Here is a 14,058-nt window from a genome sequence, read left to right as displayed (position 1 = left end):
GCAACCACACGCCACAGCCCCGATCTGGCCATTGCAAGGTGCAAAAGGGAGCCACAAAAAGCGGCTGCTTTTTGCGTCCTGCAGTGTGTGATAGCTGCATTGCTGCAGCTTGGTGGCACTCCTTCATATGTACCATGTGGTGTGGTGTGCGGCATCACACCACCCTGGGGGCAGAGCTGGGGCATGCATTGTGGAGACACTACGCCCCTACTCTGCCCTCAAGCTGGCCCAAACTGTTGGTCTGCACAGCCCCTAAGATTAATTTCAGTCCTCCTGCTCAAGTTTCCAGGTATACCATTCAGTTGGTATCTGGTGTACTTGTTCAATGACGCTGAGAAAAGTAAAACAGAAACAGTGGCAAAGTTCTTTGTCTCCGCTGCTGAAACTCATAGGATTATGACCCATGCATAACAAACAGCCCTGTCTATTGTTTTCTAAGTACCCATACAAATATCCACTTTGTCCCAGTGTCATGCAGCATAGTAACACCTAATGTATCTGTAAGTGACTTTATATATGTATACATACGTGTGTGTATGTGTGCGTGTATACGTGCGTGCATATGTGTATATATAATTTATATATTATTAACACTCTATTAGGATTGTAAGTATGTTTGTCTTGAATATTTGTTTTTATAATGTAATTTCAATATTTAATCATCATTTATTATTACGAGTATGTTATGAATGTTTGTTTTATAGTGCTATTTTAAAATGTTTTATATATATTCTGTTGTCTATTGGCTGAAATAAAGGTATGGCTTGGATGGACAGAGTGCTGGGCTAGATGAACTGAAGTGCTGACCTAGACTAAAGAAGCTTCCTATATCCTTGTGCAAAAATCAAAGAAAGAGGAACCAATCTCTCAGAACTCATTCATTTAATGAGCTCCTTGGCAAAATTCCTTTGCCTCTGTTTATTTTCACCACTGTTCATTGGTATGACCCAACCTTCAACATTCTTTGGGATCTGTTAATATTTATTTAGTACTTTTCTACTGTGGCTGGAAGAAAGACAACACACACCAGTTAAACACTGCCAGAATGTTTGGACTGGCAGAGGGCTATCAAAGCCTCACTTCTCTCTGTGAATTTCAGCATTCATTTGCATATATCTGTGATTTCATGTTCAGTTGAAATGAGGACAAGACAGTCACCAGCCAAAGTTAGTATCCTGATGGATAAAATGGGGCTCAGAGTACTTCCACAGATATTGCAATATCAAAATGGTGGAAACAAGGGTGTTTTATGATATACTGATCAACATGTGTACAGTGGCCTAAATCCAATGTAATGTTAGCAGAGGAAAACAGTACTATACTGAAACCCAGCTCATTTTTTTTCCCCAGCTGAGCAAGTCGTTTTTATGGTCCATCTATATGATGCTTTGTCCAATCCCCATTTCATTGTAGGATCTACAGCTAAAGAATCCCCAGAAGATAGTTGTGTGACCTCTTTTTGAAGGCTTCCAGAGAAAGAGACCCCACCACCGCTCCAGGTAATTGGTTCCATTGCCAAACAGAACTTACTGTAAAAAGTTACTTCTAGTATTCAACTGAAGTCTGCCCTCCTGTAACTTAATACCATTAAACCTGGTCCTACACTCTGCTGGAGTGGCAGAGAAAAATACTTCACTCTCCTCTCTGTGACAGCCCTTTAGATAGTTAAAAAGCTGCAATCATATCACCCTGTAATTTTTTTTATTTGCATCATGGGAAAGTGCAATTGTTTCCCCCCTTCTATGGAGTCTGAAACCATGAGCGCAATGTTATTTGAACAAGTGGAGTGGCACCATTGGATACCAACTCTTACTGCATAGGAACTCCAGAAGAAACAGAAGAAGAGTATGTGGCAGCAACCTGGGAGGAGAGGAGTGAACTGTGGAGACTGGAAGATCTACTATGACTTGAAAGCACACAACAACAACCACCAAGTATATAAGGTATTGAATTAGATTTAAGACAATCTAAATCTTGTTGTTGTTGTATGCCTTCAAGTCATTTCCAAGTTATCCTAGGGTTTTCATGGCAAGATCTGTTCAGAGGAGGTTTGCTGTTATCTTCCTCTGAGTCTGAGAGAGTGTGACTTACCCAAGGTTTCAGGGCTGAGCTGGGAATTGAAACTAACACTGGGTTGAACACTGAGCTGGGTTCATAGTTCAACACTGAACTATGCCACCTTGGCTCTCAAATCATACTTTGGACATATCATGAGACAACATGACTCATTGTAAAGATGATAATGCTTGGCAAAGTAAAAAAGGGAGACCACACTACAGGTGGGTTGATATAATGAAGGAAACCATGGCCCTGAGTTTGAAAGCCCAGGGCTCTGAGTCACTCATTCATAGGATTGCCAGAAGTCAAAGGTGACAGCAAATAACAACAAAGTGAATAACTAGTGCAGAGTAAAGTAGCACTCTCATTTTCAGCTATTTGCACCTTGCTCTGGAACCAGGTGTAGTTCCAGGCTTTCCAAGAGTTCTCTCAGTGCTGAATGTTGCTGCTATAGTATAAGCTTTATTGACGATAAATTATGTTGTAGGTGCTACAGGACAGATAATTATTCCAGCCCTTTTGCTGATAGGGTCCAGTACTCCTCACATCGGACAGTAGCATTGGGCCCCTACACAATATTACACTGACTTATCCCTGAAGCTGGCAATGAAATCAAAGCTCTGTCACTGGACAAATGGAGCACCTAGATTGGTGTACACTCCCAGGTTGAGACAAATAGATGATAGACTCTCAATGGTTATATTATGTAGAAACAAACAAAAGAAAATAAAAGTACTCAAGTGTGACTCATCTCTCATTAGTTATCTCTAATAACTATGAGAACTGTGCAAGCAGATTAGTAACAGAGAAAAGTTAACTGTACCATGTATCCCCAAGCCTTCATATCTTTTTCCAGCCTCAAACTTCAAAGCAAGTGCAAAAAGTATTCAACAAGGTCACTTATACAAGTGAATCCTTTCATGTCACTGCTGTTAATGTTTGGGTATGAATGTGTAGTCATCTATTACAGGATCTGTAGTACACTCCCAAATTGACATCACCATTGTTTCTCTCCCACTTAATTTTTACCCAGTTCCTCTCAACCTGGCTTCTATATTGATTGTTTCCAATCTGTCGACCATTGTTTTGTTTTCCAAATTTGTTGGCAGATTTCCGTGAGAACTAAAGTTGATTTTGTCTCTGTAGATTGTAGCAGTTCTATTGGTGTGTCATCTGGTCCTGCTGCTTTATTCTTTGCAATTGCTAGCAGTGTTGTTTTTACTTCCCTTTCTAGAATATGGGGCTTGTCTTCCTATTATTATTCTTACCATCTGCCATTCATCCCTTCTACTCTTTTGTATAGCTCTTCTGTGTATTACTTCCATTTTCTTGTACTGATCGAAGAGCATCTCTATTCTTCATTTAAATTACCTGGATCTTGTGGAATAGGTCTCTTTTTTTCTCTTGCTCTTCCTATTTTGCTGTTGGTTTCTATTTCATAGGACTCTGGTGGCCCTCAGTATCAATTCTGGTAGAAGCCCTATATGCCTGTTGAACAATTATATGTGGGGGCCCAAACCACCTCTTTATTTTTATTTCAACTACTTTCTCACTATAATTGCTCACTCTCCCTATCCACAGATTTTTTATTCATGGATTCAAGCATCCACAGCTTGAAAATATTCAGAAAAGCATAAATTCCAAATAGCAAACCTTGATTTTCCATTTTGTATAAAATACACCATTTTGTTATGCCATTGGATTGGATGGGACTTGAGCATCAATGGATTTTGTTATCCGTGTGTGTATGTGTGTGTCTGGGAACCAAGCCCCATCAGATAACAAGGCCCCACTGTATATTCCAAAGCGTGTGCCATATCAGATATGACAAGACTGAATTTTGGGGTTTCAACTTTCTAGTCCTACTCTTTTCAAGTTTCTAGTTTATAAAGCTCAAAAGTTTGCCATTTACCCCATTGTGGGAAAATAAATGGGGCAAAACAACAACTACAGCTTTTAAATAATAAAATAAATAACATGCTGTAATAAGATAACAAAGAGTTATAGAATGGAAAATAAATAAATAAATAAATAAATAAATAGGCAATCACTATGAATGAAATTAGAGAAGGGAGGAACATATATATGCAATATACCCTAAACTGAAAAGATTAGGAATTTAGGTAAGGATTAGGTATGTATATATGATTATGTATGCATAATATACTATATATGGAATGCTGTTATTTTACTTTATTCCTTTTTTAATATAAAAAAAATGCATAGCTGGGAATATGAGCTGGAAATCTGAGAAATAGGAAGAAAAGGAAGAACATAAATTATAGGAACAGTATCAGTGGAAAGAAGAACAGAGATGAAGAGATATAACTATTAGCATTAGTATGTATATCTAAGCTGATGTGGTTTATGATTTATAGGGTATAAGAATATGAATTATTATTTAATTTAATTATAGTTTATTTCATTTCCTGGAGTTTTGCTGGAGTTTTCCTATTGTTGTCCTGTCTGCATCTATTTGTTCCTTTCTTTTTGGGTGGGAGTGTGGTCCCTGTGTGTAGCACTTTGTTCAGTCTGCACTAAGGCTCTTCCAAAGGTGTTTTTTCTTTCCCCATCCCCAAACCAGGGACTAGTGGTCTTTAGGATTCAATGGCCAAATTTCCTCCACTTTGACTCCTTTTTTTCTTTTCATTTTAGATACAGTTATTGTTAACTGCCTTTAAGTCGATCGCAACTCATGGTGACCCTGTTGATGAGACCTCTCCAAGACCCTCTGTCCTCCACTGCTCTGCTCAGCTCCTGCAAACTCAGACTCATGATCTCTTTAATAGAGCCCATCCATCTTGCATGCAGCCTTCCTCTCTTTCTACTTCCCTCTACCTTTCCCAACATTACTGTTTTTGCCAATGATTCATGCCTTCTCATGCTGTGTCCAAAGTACTACAACCTGAATTTTGTCATCTTGGCTTCTAAGGAGATTTCTGGGTTGATCTGTTCCAGGACCCATTTGTTGGTCTATTTGGCTGTCCATGGAATCCTTAACACTCTTCTCAAGCACCACATTTCAAATGAGCTGATTTTCCTCCTATCCTCCTTCTTAACTGTCCAGCTCTCATGGCAATAGGGAATACAATGACTTGTATGATCCTAACTTTTGTGCTCAGTTGTATATCCTTGCATTTTAAGATCTTCCCTAGTTCGTTCATTGCTGCCATTTTCATTCTTAATCTTCTTCTGATTTCCTGGCTGCAGTCTTCATTTCTATCAATGTTTGATCTGAGGTATGAGAATTCTTTTACTACTTCTATTTCTTCATTGTCTAATTCAAATTTGTGTAGGTTCTCTGTGGTCATTATTTTTGTTTTCTTTATGTTCAACAATAGGCCTGCCTTTGCACTTTCTTCCTTGATCTTTCTTAGTAGTTGTTCCATTTCTTTGAGGTTTTCTGCTAGTATTATGCTGTCATCTGCGTATCTCAGATTGTTGATATTCCTTCCCCCTATTTTCACTCCTCCTTTTTCTCTGTCCAAGCCTGCTTTTCTTACAATGTCTTCTGCATATAAGTTGAACAAGTAGGTTGATAAGATGAAGCCTTGTCTGACTCCTTTACCAATTGGGAACCATCCTATTTCTCCATGTTCTCTTCTGACAGTAGCCTCTTGTCCTGAGTACAAATTTATAGGATATAAGAATATGTGCTTTGGTGCAAAACAAGCATTTCACTGGTGCACATTAACTCTGAAAAGTTAAATACAAAGGCGCAAAGGATACTTTTTTGTTGTGATATGTCTCAGAATTAAAAAGAATCTCATTCAAGAGTGGGGATATAATGTTGCAGCAGGTGCCAGAAACTGACAGAAAATGGGCCAGTAAAACAGAAATGTCAAATTCTGTGCTGCATGGTTTGCACTGAAAACTGACACTGTATAGCTGAACTTGTGTTAGAGGGATGTTTAAACATTTAAGGATCAAAACCTGCCAGAATGTTCAAAGCCAAGTTTTACTGAGGGAATGGAAAGTTACATTTGGTTATGAACAAGTTCTGAGGAATTGTTAAAAATCATTCCCTTGCAATCTCATGACTGGTGCAACTATTTCTTGGTGGGGACTACAGGATGAATTTCATATACTGATTTGACCAAACCAGCTAATAGCTTGATTTCAGACTTTGAATAATTTATAGAATTAGTGTGCTATGAAGAATCAAGAGCTACATTATGCATAAAGATGTATTTTGATTTTTTTTAGCCTAAGATTACTCAGTAGTTTAGCTCTGTGTACTTGGCTTTATAAATGGACTTCATGTTCTATGGACTTATGAAGCCATGTGATTGCTTCATTCCTAATATTATTTTAGACCCAGAACTGAAAATAGTTTCTCATACACAGCTGTCTCAAAAGAGTCTTGCAAAATCTGATAAAAATGTATGGATGTATTGTACGTTTCCCAGTCAGGTCAGGGGCTTGATGCTAGACAGGAAATGATTTTGGTTTCACGAAAGGTTGGATGGTTTGGCCAACCCAAACTAAATGCAAGCTGTCATGAATCTGCTAATAGTAATTCAAACGGTGGGTGTATCAATGCTCTATGTGAGCATGATAAAATGGTCCCTTTTGAAAGTGCTACAGTTACACTGTTTTGCTTGCTGATTGGATTTTTCTTAAATGATAGCTGGAAGCAGATCTTGGGTAACCAGTTCTGGAATAAGAAAGAAAGAAAGAAAGAAAGAAAGAAAGAAAGAAAGAAAAGAGAGGGGGATAACCAGCTGTTGAATATCCAAAATGAAATGAAAGGCAAGTCATGTAGCTGCTTTCCTAAGCAACTGAAGATTTCAATGAAAAGGAAGTTGAAATGGCAAAGAAACAATAATCTTTTTTAATAATTATATTATCTTACTTCAATACTGAGGCCAGCCATTCTCGATGGTGGTGGAAAGGACCCCAAGTGATCTTGGGCAAATGTGTGATCAATCAACTCCCATGTATTAATTCTAGATACTAACAATTTATTTTCTTGACCCAAAAACATCTTAGTATTTCATAGATGTTTTAAATGTTCCTAAAAAGGAGATTAGTAGCTGGCATGGTGTCGTAGCTTCAGTGCTGGACTATGCTGGACCCTAGGGACCAGGGTTTGAATCTCAACTTGGCCGTAAACCCACTGGGTGACCTTGGGAAAGTCATACTCTCTCAGCCTCAGAAGTTGGCAATGACAATCCTCCTCTGAACACATCTTGCCAAGAAAACCCCATCTTAGGGTCACCATAAACCAGAAATGACTTGAAGGCACATGACAGCAACAACGGGAGATCAGGAGATGCAAAGAATAGACTCAAAGGGATCCATGGTTCCAGACTTCACCTGTAATATTGTGTCCAATTCTGGGCTGTACAGTTCACAAAAGATATCAATAAGATGAAAGATGTTTAGAAAAGGTAACCAAGGCCTCATACAGACAGGCCAAAATAAAGCTCCTTCGGGTCACTTTGGAAGCCACGCCAAAGCCATGATGCAGTCCTAAGCAATGGAATGCAGCTTTGGTGCAGCTTCTGGACTCTTAGGATCCACGCATCATTTAAACAACATACCTCCAAAGTGAACCAAAGCAGTTTTATTTTAGCCTGTCTGTATGGGGCCTAAGATAATCAAAGATCAGGAAAAGAAGCTTTATGAGGAATGACTGAGGAAGCTTGGTGCTTGGTATATTTAGCTTGGAGAAGAGAAGACTGAGAGTAGACATGATTGCTATCTTTAAATATTGGAAGGAATGTCATGTAGCTGATGGAGGCAGCTTGTTTTCTTCTGCTCCAGACACCAAGGGATTCACTTTACCAGAAAAGAGATTCCAAACCAAACATTAGGAAGACTTTTTATTTTGTTTGTTTGACAGTGGATTGCCTTGGAGGCTGGGGGACTCTCCAGCTTTTAAATAGAGGTTGGATGGACATCTTTCAAGAGTACTTTAGATGTGTATTTGTCATGTATAGGATTATTTGGAACGACCTGCCCGATGAGATCCATCAGATTACCACCTTGGAAACCTTTAAGAAGGCTATTAAAACGGATCTCTTCCGGCAGCAGGCCTTTCCAGACTAGGTCCACCTCTATTTTCCTGCCTCCCCCCCCCCCCCACTTCTCTCTCCTTTTCTCCATCCCTTTTTCCATCCTATCTGGTCCCCGCTATACATTTCTTTTTTACAAATCTTCCACTGATTTTAACTGTGATTTTAACTATTGTTTTAACATCTTTCTGTTTTAATCTCTTTTTAGTATCACTACGTTTTTATACTGGGGGGGGGGGGGGGAGGGACAGGGTTTTTTAGAATTTTAACTGTGGCCGGTTACAGACCGGCACTTGGGACGTCTGCAGGACGTCCCATTTTAAAAAAGGGGCATCTCTTCTAGACGCCCCTGGCTCTAATACGGACTCTGTCCATACAATATGGTGCCGGCCGTTCCACACGGCCGGCGCCATCTTTACGTATCGGATGCTGTGCGTCCGAACGTGTCGCGGCGTCTGTGACATCGCGAATGCACCCCTGGCGCCTCGCGACGTCACAGAGGCTCCGCAAGAAGCAGCTCCATTTTGGAGCTTCTTTTTCAGTCTGTGCGGGAGCCGCGCGGTGTGGCTGCTGCGGCTCCCGCACGGAGCAAACGGCGGTGGCGGCAGACCGCCTCAAAGCGGCGGTCTATAACCCGCCTGTATCTTGTTTTATTGTTGTAATCCACTTGGATTCCAAGTGATTAAGCGGAATATAAATTATTATTATTATTATTATTTCAGTTCAGAAATTCAAGCTTCAGTAGTGGGAAAGGTGGAGGGAAGTAGGAGGAGAAGAAGGCTGCATGGCAGATGGATGGACTCTTTTAAGGAGGTCACAGGTATGGGTTTACAGGACCTAAGCAGTGGAAGACAGGGAGTCTTGGAGATATCTCATCCATAAGGTCACCATGGGATGAGATTGATTCATGGGCAGTTAACACCAACAAAATGAACTAGAAAACTTTATTCAGAAACCAAGGATGTTTTCCTTAGACTTATGTTCTGAGTACAAGGGGTTACCCAGCAGAACTGAAACACACAGCACTTTAAACTTTGAGCAGGCTGACACCTTATTCACCCATAAAGCAAAACACTTTCACATTCTGTCTTTCCCAGGGTTTCCTCTCCTTCTGGTCCCATAACAGTTGTTCTCATGAGGCTGGCCTTGAAACTCCCTGCACAATCTTTACTCGCCACACATTTGCTTGTTAACTGTCCCAAGAGATTTGAAGACATCTTGTAGCACCTTCCAGACTAAGGAGATTATTGCATGGCCCCCAAAAAGTTACTTACCCCTTTTGGGATACACTCACTTGTGGGATGCAGTTGGGAATTATCAAATTAAAAGTGCCTCTGGGCTACTGCTTCCTGGCTGCATCCCAGCAGCACTCAGCCATCTGATTTGTAAACAGGAGTTTTTTAATGTGATAATTCCTGACTGCATCCCATAAGTGACTGTATCCCAGGGTAAGTTGCTTTTTTTACCATGTGATGAGCTCCTAAATGTGTGAAAGAAGTGTATCATAAGCTTTCATAGGCGCGTTACAGACCGCCCAAAACAGGCAGTCTTGCGCCGCTGCCGGTTGCTCCGCTAGGGAGCCACAGCAGCCAAACTGTGCAGCTCCCTCGCAGAGCAAAAAGAAGCCCCAAAATGGTGCTTCTTTCTGCGGTGCGGATATGATGCCGCAAGGCGCCAATGGCACACTCGCAGTGTCATATGCACTGTGCAATGTGTGGACACAGCACGTCTGCTACGTAAAGATGGCGGCCCCCATGAGGAACGGGCGCTGCCATTTTGTACGGACTCAGTCTGTATTAGGGTTAGGGACATTCAGAAGGGAAGCCCCTTTCTAACCCTAATATGGACCCAGTCCGTACTATTACGCCCATTTGTAACGGGCCATAGACACTGGAGATTATCACACTGATGGTAAGAATTGGAGCAAAGAGGGTTGCTCCCATCCTTACCCCTTCCCAGTCGCACGATCAGGGCAAAGATTATCACACTCCACTCACCTCTCCCATCAGTGAAGTGTAATGGACCCGTCATTTGGTATTAATAGAAACTCCTGTTAATACCAAATAGGATAGGAGCAATCTGCTTTGCTCCCATCTGAATCCCTCTGTGTGATAATATCCTTTGCCTTGCATCTTGCTACAACTTCACCAGGCCTAGCCTAGATAAAGAAGAAGAGCCGTCCCTCCAGTCCATCAGCCATGGTCCAGCTTCAGAAGGAGAGAAGAACCACTGGACGTGATCCCCTTCCCCACTGGTATTCTCTTCTCCTTTTGTGTCATGTCTTTTTTAGATTATAAGTTTGAGGCAGGGAACTGTTTAATTAACAATTTGTAAGCTGCTCTGGCAGAAGAGCATGGTATAAAAACTCAGAATAAATGAATTAAAGGTGCTACAAGATTTCTTTACATCCCAAGGAATGTAGCCAGTCAACACCATCAACCCTTCTCGTCACCCGATATTAACTAATACAGCTTTAGAACAATACAAGCAAGCAAAACATTTTTCTGTCTATACATCATGGAAGGAAATCTGAGGGACTTGGATCCTGACATACCTCCAAAATATATCTCCCCTTTTCATAAATGGGTGTCATCTTAATTTTTAAAAGTTGCCATTTATTAATATACATTTACTCCAGTCCTAAGGGTTGTCCACACTGGCAAAATAAAGTGGCTTCAAAACAACTCAAAGCATAGCTGTCCAGATGGCATACAAGGAGAAACTGAGTAGAAATCAAAATGAAGTCGCACACTGGGGCAAAAATCCAGAGCAAAAAGAAGCCCAGATGCTCCTTCTCAATGCGGAAAAAGTGCATCATCACACATGCATATATACAGCAAGGTGTGAGCGTAGGAAGCATATGAAAGCAATTTGGAGCATGTGGCCTGGGACCGGAGAGATGTAGCCACCAGTGCCATTGCTCACTATACATTTTCCCCCCAGTTTAGCATATAGGCACATGAATGGCCAGCTGCACCATCGACTGATCACACCACCTACATGCCACACACCTCAAGATGCGAAAGTACAACAAACACAGCAGGTCACCAGTAATGCCATGTATATGATTAAAACTTACACAAACTAGAGAATCCAAGAGGGGGTCATGGAGCAAAGAGGGAGAAAGGGGGCATGTATGGCTTTGCTGATGTGTTATTGGGCATACTGATGCACAGTATGGGTGGTGTATCACTTGTGTGACTGTGTAGGCAGTCAAGCAGGGCACCCAATAGGATGGCAGCTGGGCAGGAAGAGGTGTGTTCATCCTGTAGTGCACATGCATGGTAGAGAGGCCAGGAAAAAATCCAAGAGGTGCAGTTTAATGCCGCCTGGTGCAGATTGGCCATGGGTGTTTGGTCCTCCTTGGGAGCAGCCATGCAGACAGCAGGGTTTAAAACCAGTTTTGGTTTTATCAGTCTGCTTTTTCCTGTCTGTCCTCTCAGCCCCCTAGTTTGTTTGGATATCACACATGGCTTTCAGGTGCTTTCATATGCTTAGAGTTCACCCACTCCTGTTCCCCCATCAGAAGGTGTTTGATCTTTGATATTTCAAAGATATTTGATCAAAAACTTCGATATTTCAAAATTCAATCATAAGAAGAGGCAAGGACAAATCCTTTTGATGCCACAAACTGTTCTCTGAGGCTGGTTTAAGTAGGCTGAAAGGAAATAGAGGATGAAGGTGATTATAAGTCTTAGGTAATATAAAATCTGCCATCACTTCATTGACTAGTCTTTTCACAATAAATGGACCCACAATTTTAGGAGCCAGCTTTTTAGAAGGCTGTAAAGTTTGTAAAAATTTGGTGGACAGGTATAGACAGCATATTTTTATAAGTGTCTCTAGCATAGCCCAATGTGGCCACACTGTGAAGCAAGACAGCTCAAATTCATTGTGTCTGCTCAGCTAAAGGCACCAGGTCAGACTGGATGACCTCAAGACTCAGCAATGTCTGAAGCCCCAGACTGCACATCATTTTGTATGATGAATGTCCCATACTTTGCTGTACTTGAATTGTTCTAAGCCATCTCCACTTAGGGGAGTAATTCTTGTTGGCTCCCCTCTGTGTGCTGCAGGTGTGCAGTGACAAAAACAAGCTAGGCCCAAACAGAGGTGCCAACATTCAGCACTGTCTGAGATGCTTAACCTCATCAGTAGCTCACAAAGCAGAGTGCAGAAACGCAACCCAGTGTGCAGTATCTGGCAACCAGGCACTGACCAACCTGAAATAAGACACAGACATGGTTGACTTCTTCCAAAGTCCTTGGAGGCTTTTATTATCAAGGTGCAGTATGTACAACAAAAGCCCTGACATATACTGCCTGTTATATTTACAATCCACACTATCCAAACTCACCAAACCAACTCCTTTCTCCAATCCATTCTTCTCAACCCACACCTGTTCTGTGTTTCAGTGTCCACACACACACACACACACACAACTAATTACAAAGGATTGGCACTTGGTGTTGCAAAATGGATGAGCAACCTAGTTTGGGAGCAGCATTTTTCCAGTTCTATCTTACACATAAATTCCCTAGTCAACCATTGTTAATGCCCCAAATATTAAGACTTCTTTGGAGTTTTTTTCCTCACCTCTACTTCCATCATAGTCATGTTTGGTGGGGACATGGAAGAGAACATTCTCAGTGGCTGCTCACAGGCTGTGGAACTGCCTTCCACTGGAGGTCAAGTTAACCCCCATCCACTCTCCTTTCCAGGAGGCAAAGGCCTTTCTATTAGAATCATATAATCATGGTGTTGTAAGAGACCACAAGGGCCATTCAGTCCAACCTCCCATCAGACAAGAACACAGTATCAAATCACCCTGAGAGATGGCCATCCAGCCTCTGTTTAAAGACCTCCAAAGAAGACGACTCCACTACACTCTGTGGAAGGAGTGTGTTCTACTGTCAGGAAGTTCTTCCTAATGTGAGCTGGAATTGGCTTTTCTGAATCCATAGCTCCATGTCCTATTCTCTGGAGTAGCAGAAAACAAGCATGTTCCATCCACAATATGACATCGCTTCAAATATTTAAACAGCGCTATCACATCACCCCTTAACCGTCTCTTCCCCAAGGCAGACCATTAATTTTTAATCACATGACAGAAAGTTGTTTGAAAGTGGTGTGCTGTGTTTTTTAAATCTTGCATCTTTTCAACTTAGTTTGAAATTGCTATTGCCGACTATATTTCAAGTCGTCATAGTGGGGTATCGGGAAAAGTTTTCAATTAGCAATAATCATGCCTCGGATTAACCTCATTGGCTATGATAGTGCCACTGCGCAAAGCTAGTTTTAAAGATATTTTAAACTGTTTTTAACCATGAGCTTTCAATAGAGTCCCTATATTGGGAGAAAGGTGGGATAATAATAATAATAATAGTAATAATAATACCTTTTTTAAAAAAAATCAAATTAAAATTTTAGATAAACTTTTCTTTTTAAAATATAGTAGGCTGCTTTGATTTCCAGGCTGAGATATAAGGTTATAAATTGAATAAATAAATAAATAAAAAACAAAAGAGTATTGTATTGTTCAGTCTTTACATTCAGCATATGTTTACACTATGTCAGGGTTGCCAAAATTATGGCTCTTCAGATGTTAGAGTTTCACAGCATAGCCAGCAGTGGCTATGGACTTGTGGTCTAACAACACAGTACTCCATCCTGCCGTATGAACAATCATTCGTATGACTGAGAATCTCTCTGCTTGCATCCATTCCTGATTTTTATGCAGGTACTAGAATCCCAGAAAGGATACACTACGTACTTGTATTATGTAGCCAAGTATATTTGGGATGGAAATAATGGGGCCCTCCAGAGATCCTAAGTGTGCAACTGATTAATTGGGCTCCATCTCCTATTTTTTTGTTTAGTCTTGAGACTTAAAGTTCTGTGAATTGTTCTACTCATTCCCTCCTTCTTTCCTCCTTATTAAGTGAAGCCTTGTTGACAAATGTTTTGGCTGGTCATTGAC

The 14,058-nt window shown here is 40.9% G+C and overlaps 1 non-coding gene across 1 annotated transcript; it reads right to left on the bottom strand.

The window, feature by feature from the left end:
* Positions 1 to 13,231: 13,231 nt before the first annotated feature.
* On the bottom strand, positions 13,232 to 13,372 carry LOC149301693 (U4 spliceosomal RNA). Its single transcript, XR_016272183.1, has one exon. It is a non-coding gene; the product is annotated as a U4 spliceosomal RNA (small nuclear RNA).
* Between the last annotated feature and the right edge of the window lie 686 nt (positions 13,373 to 14,058).

This window comes from Sceloporus occidentalis, unplaced genomic scaffold (assembly GCF_023333645.1).
Source record: "Sceloporus occidentalis isolate IW3139 unplaced genomic scaffold, rSceOcc1.0.p SCAF_20, whole genome shotgun sequence".
Lineage (NCBI taxonomy): Eukaryota > Metazoa > Chordata > Lepidosauria > Squamata > Phrynosomatidae > Sceloporus > Sceloporus occidentalis.
The sequence above is the reverse complement of the archived record's forward strand: the minus strand, read 5'-3'. Positions and strand labels throughout refer to the sequence as shown.